Source organism: Myodes glareolus, chromosome 3 (assembly GCF_982192425.1).
Source record: "Myodes glareolus chromosome 3, mMyoGla1.1, whole genome shotgun sequence".
Lineage (NCBI taxonomy): Eukaryota > Metazoa > Chordata > Mammalia > Rodentia > Cricetidae > Myodes > Myodes glareolus.
In genome coordinates this window covers 57955273-57966084 of record NC_142028.1, presented here as the reverse complement: position 1 = coordinate 57966084, position 10812 = coordinate 57955273, and positions in this window count along the sequence as shown.

Below are 10812 nucleotides of genomic sequence, written 5' to 3'. Positions count from 1 at the left end.
TTCTTCAGTGACATCATCCTAAGAGCATTTCCACACAACCACCTGAGTGGTCTTAACTGTTCTTTGTCAGGCTTGTCACAACCTGTAGAAAGAAAGTCATAACATTTCCAGTTTATGTCTAGGAGATAAACATCTGCGCATGTCTGGGAAGGACTTTCTTGACTGGGCTAACTACAGTCAGAAAGCTCACAGGGACTGTGGGTACATTCCTTGAGCTGGGCTCCCAGTCTGAACTAAAGGGGAGAGGCAGCAGAGGATCCACATTCATCTCTCTCTGCTCCCTTACTGTGGATCAGCGTCACCAACAGCCCCACTTTCCCACTCATGATGACCCATACCCCCTGACCTGTAATCCATGAAAAATCTGCATTTCCTCTATTTGCCTTTTATCATGGATTTGATCCCAACAATTTGAAAAGTAACTAATACAGTCTCCGCAGGTGTACACCTGATGACCTCAAGGTTTCACTCAGTGGAGTAAAAGAGAACAATAGGAAAATATAGTTCCACTAAATGTATAAGATTTGATGCAGCCAGAGAAAACTAATACAACTGAGTTTTGGTAAAAGAGAGAACTGTTCATTACTTGGCTGTTTCCTCCAATGGAAAGATGATTTCTGCTCCCCTTTCTCCTTGGGCTACACTGTAGACACAGTGGTGAGCCATCTTAAGTTGCCACCAACTATGTGAACCATCTTAGGATGACAGAGCAACAAGATAGAAGGAACCTGGGTCCCTTATCACCTGTCAGAGTTTACAGTTTGGTAGAAAAATAAATGCTTACCTTAGTTAGTCACTGTATCTTATTATAGTTAATCTCTGTATTAACAACAATTACCATCTTTGTCAGCAACAATTCTATACTGAATTCAATTACAGAAAATGTAATTTGTCAGTAACCTGAAACCATAGCTTAAAATCAACATCATGCTTCCTCCTAGTCTGTGCATAGACAAATACTGAAACAACCACATGCCTTGGCAATAATGAGACTTCACTAATAGCAATAGCAGCTGAAGAATTCCCCACTGGCCTCACTAGGCATTCCCCAAACTGCACAGCAGTCTAAGATGCTTCTATCAAACCTCCTTTCATCTCTTTTCCCTCAGAGCAGACTTCTTCCAGGTCCAAAGCTCTCACAGCTTTGCTCACAAATCCTCCTTTCTGTCACGGGTGCTTCCCCTAACTACATTTTGGCATTTGCTTCTCAGTCTAATCTATCATCTTTTCTTAAAAGTGAACCCAATGAGGTCTTCGGGTAAGATAAGGACAGATGGCAACCATCTCATCTAGGAGCAAAAGTAACTTCCCTGTGAGCGTACTTTCTAAATCTTCAAGGCACCTTGCTCTGAAGTCAAGGAAGGTGGCATGGCCATCTTGTTCTTGGTTTTCTCCAAACAACTTCTTGATTATTTCTAAATTTTCTTTTGCCTCTTGGAAGTTACAAGGGCAATAACGTTGCTCTCGAGATTTAGAAAACTGCATTTTACTTCAATTCCAGATAATCAAATGCAAAGTAAACATCTATCATTTAGTCGATTCTTTATCTAAACATCAAATAAATGGATAGAAGATGCTTAAAGTCTTAGCTAGAGAAGGGGACAAAGGACATACAAATAGGAAAGAAATAAATCAAAGTGTGCTTATTTGCAGATGATGGTTGAATATATAAAGGACTTAGATTCCACCAGGAAAACCATATAGCTAATAAACTCATTCACCCTAAAGCAAGATACAAAACTAACACACAAAAATCAGTAACTGCCTATATACCAACAACAAATAAAAGATGAAAGAAATCAGAAAAACAATACCATTCATAATAGTCTAAAAAACACCTTATAATAAATCTAACCAAATAAACAAAATACTCATACAATGAAAACTTAAAGACGTTAATAAAAGAAAATGAAAAAGATATATAAAGATTAAAAAAGACCCATGATCATGGATTGCTAGGATTAATGTCGCGAAAATGGCCACCCTACCAAAAGCAATCTACAGATTCAATGCAATCCCCATCAAAATTCCAACATCCTTAACAGAAATTGCAAAACATCACCTTAAATCTCATGTAGAAACACAAAATGCTCAGGGCATCCAAAACAATCTTGACAAGAGGAGAACTGCTGGAGGTATAGCCATTCCTGGTTTTAGCACACAGTGCTGGCATAAAAATAGACTTGTTGATCAATAGGATAGAATTGAGTACCTGGATATAAATCCATGCACTTACAGTCACCCAACTTTTGACAAAGAGGCCAACTATAGGCATTGGGAAAATACAGCATCTTCCACAAGGGTGCTGGTAAAACTCAGTGACTACATGTAGAAGAATAAAGTCATAGCCTTATTATCTCTTGCCTTAAATGAAACGGATGGATTAAGGATTTTAACATAAGACCTGATACCCTGGACCTGATAGAGGAGGAGAAAGGACCCAGGTGGAGCAGGCATTAAGATCAGCAATTGAAAACAGGAATACACGAAACTAAAAAGCTTCTCTTCTATTCAGCAAAGGACACTATCATTTGGGTGAAGAGGCAGCCTACAGAATACACACACACATACACACACACACACACACACACACACACACACACACATAGACACACACAATTACTTTGAGAATTCATCCTACTCCAGTGAGAATACTAAAATGACACCAAATGTTGGTATGGATGTGGGGAGAGGGATACTTGTTCCCTGGGGCTGGGAGTACAAACTCGTGTGCCCACTACTGAATTCAGTGCAAAAGTTCCTTTAAAAAAAACTATAAGTAGAACTATTGTATGATACAGCTAAAGTACTTTGAGATATACACCCAAAGGACTCCATATCTTACTACAGAGATATTTGCTCATCCATGTTCATGGCTCTTCATAATATCAAGGGAATGGCATGAGCCTCATGTATCCACCAACTGATGAATGGATAATAAAAATGTGATACACTTATACGATGGAATGTTAGTCAACCTTTCAGAAAAATAAAAACTTCAGGTAAGTGGATGAAACTGAAAACAGCCATCCTGAGTGGAGGGAGCGTAAATGGAGGTGGGTAATGGAAAAAGAAATAGGAGGCGGGATGGAAGGGGAGGAGAGAAGAGGTAGGGTAATAACTAACAAAGTCTTTTTGAAAACATTATATATATGTCTACTACTATAGAAGCTTCATAATATATGTACATATACACATAGAAAAGTATTTAAATGGAGTTATGCTTTAACTGGGACAACGCTCCTACCATATACTCCAGGCTAGCAAATAATCAGTGCCAGGAATGGGCTATCTCCTTTGGAGCTATTGGCAGCGGCAGGAATGGGTTACAAGCTAGAAACAACCTGGCATATGTGAATGATATCACTCAAAAAGAATGGGATGCTGAAACATGTTTTAACATGGATGAACATTTAGAGCTACCTGTTAAGTGAAAGAAGACAGTCACAAAGGCTATGTATGCGTATTTTAGTTTCCATGAAAGGTGAGCTAAAGGCAAGTGCATTCAACAGAAACTGATGGCTGTCCAAGTTGCTTCTTCAGGGGTGATCAAAGTGTTAAGAAACTAGATACAAGTCAGAGTTGTGCAAACTTAGTTGGGCAGTGGTGGCCTTTAATCCCAGCACTCGCGAGGCAGAGGCAGGCAGAACTCTGTGAGTTCAAGGCCAGACTGGTCTATGGAGTGAGTTCTAGGACAGACTCCAAAGCTACAGAGAAACCCTGTCTCAAAAACAAACAAACAAACCAAACCTTTGTGAATGAAATGCAAACATCAAGCTGTATATTTTGGAAAGGCAGACAACAGTATGTGAGTATCTCAACTTTTGAGTCCTTACACTTTCAACTGGATCTAAACTCCCTGTGTTCCTATCCACCAACATCCCCAAATTATTCTCCCTAACAAATGAGCCAGGACAAGCTTTCCTCCTCACCGTCGCATAAGACATACTGAGGCACAGCCAACGCTGTAATTGTGTTTATGAAAAGACTCAAGCCTTTTCTTTTCCTTCAAAAGCATAAAAGGAAGGCTTGGAGGAAACTAAACTTACAAGTACTTCTAGTTTTTTCCCATATAAACATCTCCACTCCCCAAGTCCACATGAAATGCCTTGCTTCTTGATTTCAGGCTGTGCCTAGATACAGACAACAGATTCTAATCAGTGATAATCGATTCCTTCAAGCATTAGCACCCATCCTTTGGTGTCAGCCCCCTCATACTGTGAGCGCTTGGTGTCTTCTAGGCTACAGGTTAAGCTGAGGTATTTGGTAAATTGGCAGCATAGACAGAGTTGTTTCAAGTGGGTGTTTAGAAGCTGCTGGAATAACAGAGAAAAATGGCCAACAGTCTGCTTGACTGAGAAAAGCCATGTAGGCAACGGAAGCTCTCCCCCACTTATGTCTCTCTGAAGCCTTCACGGAGCCCAAAACCAGCAGCCATTAATGTAAGCAAGTAAACCCACCCAATCCAAAACCTAATTCCATGATAGTCGTGGATTTAATACTACAGAGGTTCCCCAAAGTATCTGTATTCAGCACACACACCTAACAATTTTATAGCAACCAACTTCCTTAGGCAAAAATATGATATTATTTTTCACTATCTAGTATTAAAGGTCAAGCTATATTTATTCTTAGAAGTGGGTTTCTAACAGAGCAACCATGAAAAAAGAAATGTGTGACTATATAACGAAAAGTAGGGAAAATACAAGCTTTGTAAGTTGTCTGGAGTCAGAACTGCCTCGAATAAGAACATACCTTCTCCTCAGTAGAAAACTTTCCTCTTAAAGCCTCATCTAGGGCTGGAGAGATGGCTCAGCAGTTAAGAGCACTGACTGCTCTTCCAGAGGTCCTGAGTTCAATTCCCAGCAACCACGTGGTGGCTCACAACCATCTCTAATGAGATCTGGTGCCCTCTTCTGGCCTACAGGCAGGATACTGTATAAATAAATAAACCTTAAAAAAAAAAAAGCCTCATCTAGCAGAAAATACACTGCCTTTCCTGGACTAACCTGCTCTAAAAAGAAGAGCCCTTCTATGCACAAGTCAACTAGAGCAGGGCCAACCTTTTCTACCAGGCGTAGATTATATTCCTTAGCCTGGATGGTCCCAGGCCAGAAACGGCCCCAAGACTGCTCACCGCCACAGTTTATAGCCAACCAAGTTATTCAGATTAACGTCAAGTTGTTCACTCTACGCTGTCTTGCCTTATCATGGGTTATGGAAGGCTGTGCTTGGACCATGATCATTCCCTTCCAGACAGCCTGGTTACTGGCAGGAGACCATCTGGATCGGGCCTGCTGACATTCCCTCGGGCCTCCTGCACTTCTCTCCCAAACTGATGGAATTCTGTCCCAGTTGCACACGATCTGGGGAGACATGAGAGTACATCGGAGTGGAAGATCAGCTAAAGTCAGCAATGACCCCCTCCTTGCAGCTGTGGGGAAGTAGTCTCAATAACACTCTTCTTGCTTTAAGATCTATGCTACCCGGCAGCTCCCTTCAGAGCTTGCTTATGTCCCTTGGGTGCATTCAACAACTGTGTGTTAGTGGGGCCTTGAAGGACAAAACATAGGAGAGAGACATATGGGAGAAAAAGACAGACAGAAATGACGGGGATTCCAGATGCTAATGACCAAAGAAAGAGAACCCTTGGAGGGAAGCAGGCAGTCACACAGGGCAGAATGGGAAAGGGAACCCTATTCCTATTGGTGGAGAGTAGGACTCACGTGCAGTAAAAATGAATCTAGCCTTTACTTCCAATTTTCTACCGAGGAATGTCCTGACTTTTTTTTTTCCATTTCAAAATCACTTGTTCTACAAAACAAAAATTTAGGAGTGAATATATTCAATTATTTCCCCTTCAACAAACCTTTCCCTTCCTACCTGAGCAGGAGCATAAATAGAACCTTGTCTCTGCCCAACAATATTATATTAGTCATGGAAACACGCCCACGGAAAGGAATAATTCATCTTCCAAAAAGCTAGGGCAGAATTTGATGAAAGTTGAAAAGTTTTTTCACAGCTGGCTGTGCTATGGTGTACTTGATTGGAAAAATATTAAACAAAGCAATATTGCATTTCTGTTCCATTCCCTGAAAGCAATTATTACATGAAAAGGTAGATAGTCAGAGAGCATAGTTAACAAACAAAGACTAAAGAGTTGTCATCACCTTCGAAGTTGTCTGGAGTAAATGAAGGCCACTAGCCAATAACATGACAGTAAAATAGAGCAATGAAAAAATCCATATTGCCCACATACACAGACTCATACATCAGAGTTGGAGGGACCAAGAGATAAATAGCCCACTATTGACTGTTCTTACAGGAATATGACAACCACCCAAGGAAGAGAAACAGAACGTCTCTCCCCTCACATAAAAAGCAAATTGCATATGAAAAAAATCACTACTCTCAAAGCAAGATTCAATGAAAAAAATATGTTTGTCTTTGACAGGGCAAATTCCAGGCACCATGTATTTTCACAGAAGTTGGTCCTAAAGTGTTACAGAAATCTCTGGGCCTTCTTGCAGATTGTCGTAATTTCCCTGTAACGGCAAACAAGGTTTCCACCGCCTTAGTGCCTACCTCTCCCCTAACCAACCCTGCATGGTGATGATATGTGTGTTTCTTTCTGAAAGTCATGCCATAAAATGGCTGCACTATAGGAGACTGGGGAGATGGCACAGCAGGTAAAGTGCTTGTTGCACAAGCGTGAGCTCCTCCGTTCTCACCCCCAAATCCGCATGAAGAGCCAGGCGTGGGGCTACCTACTTATAATCCCAGTTCCGGGGAGTCAGAAACTAGCAGATCTTTGGGGCTCACTAGCCAGCCTAATTTTCAAGCTTTGGGTCAAATGAAAGGCCCTGTCTCAAAACACAAGGTAGACAGCTCCTAAAGAGGACCTGAGATTGACCGTTGGCCACCACATGCACATACTTACATGTGATACTCATACAAACACACATACTCTCCCTCCACACATATATAAGAAGTAGCAGCCCTGTAGACATTACATATAAGTGATGCTGTCTTATACTACTACAATCACATACAATGAATATATCCTACCTTACTAAATGTGTATGAAAACAGTTGTCTAAATGGCAGAATGAACCATAAGGCAGTTCATTGTGTCCCTTAAAATGCTCATTATTTAAGCTGTAGAGAATTTCTACTCCCCAACATCCCTTTCCATCCTTCCAAATGTAGATGGAAATTATTGTTTTTGTGTTTTTCAAAGGTTTAAGCCAAAGGAAAAGTTCTCTAAAACCCAAATGATTTCTGTTTCGGAACTTTTGCCCATTCGCCTCCACTTTTCACCTTTCCTTCCTCTCTCTTTTCAGAACATCAGCAGAGTGTTTAGACACCGTGTTCTGGATCTTATTATAATTTCAGAATGGCTGTTGTTGGACAGGAAAACTGCTTCAATAGTCACATTTGAGGCATGAGAATGAGTCCACCCACACAGTTGGACGCTATCATTCTGTTCCGTGTGTGTTATCACTCCCGTCCTTCAGCTGACACCATGACCCTTGGAAAACCAAAGAGGCCATTGTGTTACTCCTTTATCCTCGACCTCAGGGTACCTCAGGCTTTATTCTTTGTCCGCCATTGCCCTTTGGAGATAATTGCTTATGCTTTGATGCCTATATTATATACGTTCCAACCTGTTTTCCAAACATTAACTGTTTGGGATTAAAATAGTTTCATAGAAGCATTTTCAGCCTGTCCTTGAACTCCTGCCAGCCCTACAGCTCTCCACAGAAAGGAAAATGCTGAACATTCAAAGCAGAGTGAGGATTACTCAGAAAGAGATAATAAATAGCATATCACTGCTTATGGCACAGGGGGGAAAACTCCATTTGTTTGTATCTTAATGGTTTAACCATGACAACAGGATGAGGTCTTAGGAAAGGTACTAAGAGCACAGGCCTCCTGCCAAGAAGTGAGCAAAGACTAAAGAATAGCTTAGCCGTGGAAATCACATCACAGACAGGCAGTACTGAAGCAGGCACATCAAGAGAATCCACTTGAGTAGCCTTGTAATGCATCATTTGAAATGCAAATGTTAAGAGCACTTAAAAATGAAGCAGTAATTCAGGGTGAAGATGATAACACTGGGAATTGACCTGGAGTCTGTTAATATCATGCTGATGATGGCGAGAGAAAAACTCCTCCCTGGCCCTTGTCAGAGTTTGGCTGCAGAGGACAGCCTGCCACGTGGGAAGAAAAGAAAGACATAGGTAAAGTACCAAACATTACTGCCACCACTTATGTAAGAATGTCCCTAGATGGATGATATGTTATTACTATCTCATCTTCCTGTATTACACATGAAAACATCAGGACCCAAGGAGAGCACAAGCAACTTCCCAATGATTACACAGCCAATAGATGGTGGAGTGCAGATTTCGATAAAGCCGCAAAGCTCACCTGAATCCGTATGTAGTCCTACCTGCCCTGCCTCTATCGTGGGCTATTAAAGTCTCAACTTGCAGACACATGCATCACTACTAAGGCAGTCCTTATACCAGTCTTTTACATACTCAAGTGTTCAACACAAGTCACTGAGAACATTCTGGTAGAGTCCTCAATCGTGTTTCTTGAGGAACAAGCTAGTTAACACATTTCTGGTTTAGGGTTTACAGTTTAGCTAGGGAGACAGATGAGAAAAGTCTAAGACCACATACAGAACCATGGAGGGAAATGTTCTAGCATGGCAGTAGAAAGCTAACCTTCCTCATCATGACCTGGAGGGCTTAGCAGGACACAGGTTGCAAGTTCCCCCACCCTCCACTTGCTGATTTGGTCTGTGGCCCCAAGAATTTGTGCTCACATCAAGCTGCTGGAGGATGTGGAGCTCACCAGGGGAATGGCTGCTGCTGGTGTTTGTGGCTTGGGGAGAACAGCTTATGCTGCGCTGTGCAACCCCTTAGACACATCCCTGGGCTGATGAAAAGAGTCACTGGCCCATGTAGATGGAGCTTGAAGCCTATCAGGAAGCTTTAAAATAAAGTCCCTAAGACAGGTGACACAGTCAGCCACCGAGAGCCATTCCCAACAGGATCTGACAGAATGAGACATATGCTGGATAACATTTGGTTGGCAGCAGAGAGATGAAAGAAAACACCAAGATGTAAGGCCAAAGTGAGATGCCCTGAGTACATCACTGAGAAATTCAAAGGCAACATTCAAGAGGCTAGTATTTTAATGGCTGGAATGCTAATGGGAAGGAAATCATAGGGAGGGAACTTTTCACTCATTAATCCAAGAAGCGTGCTTCATTCTTATCGATGCTGGGGTTCTCTGATTTAATTGACGTGGTGATTTAACAAGCCTAGAGTTTCCTGGGTCTGGTTCCTGGATGTTCAAGAAAAAGAAAAGCCCAAGTGTTTCTTGTTGGTAAAGAGCTTTCTTATCCATTAGAAAAAATGCATGGTAAGATATCCTAAAAATACATGGTAAGAGGTAAGAGCTTGGGAAGGTCACCTTGGAGTTGGTCATCTTCTCCACCCTAGCCCAGATCATTCTAAACTGGCCAGTTGGTTTTGTCAGAGGCCAGATTTTTAAAGTGATGGCCCATAGGCCAGATCTGATCCTCAGATGTGGTTTGTGTGCTTGGCCTATTCTCTTGATTGTTGACCCACTTGTCAGAGAAGAACTTGAAAGACTGAAATGGAGACCCCTTGGTCTCTATCTCTGCGTGCAACCTTCCCTGCCTCTCTCCAGTATTTTTGCCTGGCTTTTAGGACAACTTAAAATCACCAGCCAATTCCTTGGAAAGATTTGTAGACCACACAGTTTACAAATTTTCTTTTTCGTTTCCAGTATTCCTTTCTATTCATTCTGTCTCTTTGTTTTTTTCCTCATTTCACTAATGAAAGACCAGGTTTTTCCATAAGGATTTTGATTGTTCCTGCGTGAGTGATAAAATCACGCATGTGATTTAGGAAGTAGGCTTCTCCATGAAAGTGAAGGGTTACTTTTCTGCATTATTCACAGCATGGTCCCTATAGCTGGCCAGTCTGGTGTGTGATTGAAGACAATTGCACTGAATGAACGACACTGGTCTAAATTGGGCAGTGTCTTGATTTCAGTACTGCAGGCATACCATCAGCAGACTGGAATTAGCTCAGAGAATATATTAAACTTTAGGAGGTATAGTGGGGCTTTTGAAAAAGCATTACGACTGCTAAGAGAATGCGAACTGCCCCGAGGCATGTTCATTTTTATTCTGTAATGAACAGGAAATCTTCTGCAGCAAAAGCAAAATTAACAATGGAAAAACAGCTGGAGATAGTGAGACAGAAATTAATTCTGCTTACCTGACTCTTAAAAACCGACGGAAGGGGAAGGCAGATGGAAAGATGACATGGGGAGGAAAATAGAATCTTGACATGAAAAATCTGGGACCAGGCGCTTGTGGTCCATTTTCCTTTAGTCTCAGAGCCCAAGAGGAACACTCCTCACTGATTATGAATAGCTGAGGTGATGGCTACCAAGAACCTGTGAACCCTGAAGTGTGGATATTTTCTAAGGAGACGTGGCACGGTTGCTTTCAAGGGCAGATGACTACAAGGTTGCCCTGCAGCTGCTATGAGAAAAACCTATGATTTGGAGAGGGCAGGTTTATTACAAATCAGGACTGGATGCCCAGGTTGAATCAATCACTGTAATGCAGTTTATTTTTAAAAAGCTATACGTATCTACCATGATCTTGTCTATGGTTTTTGAACATTTTCTTCCAACAATTTAGGAAAGTTTGGCCCAAATAGATTCCTTTGGGACAAACTTTATTAGTTCTCCGTATGA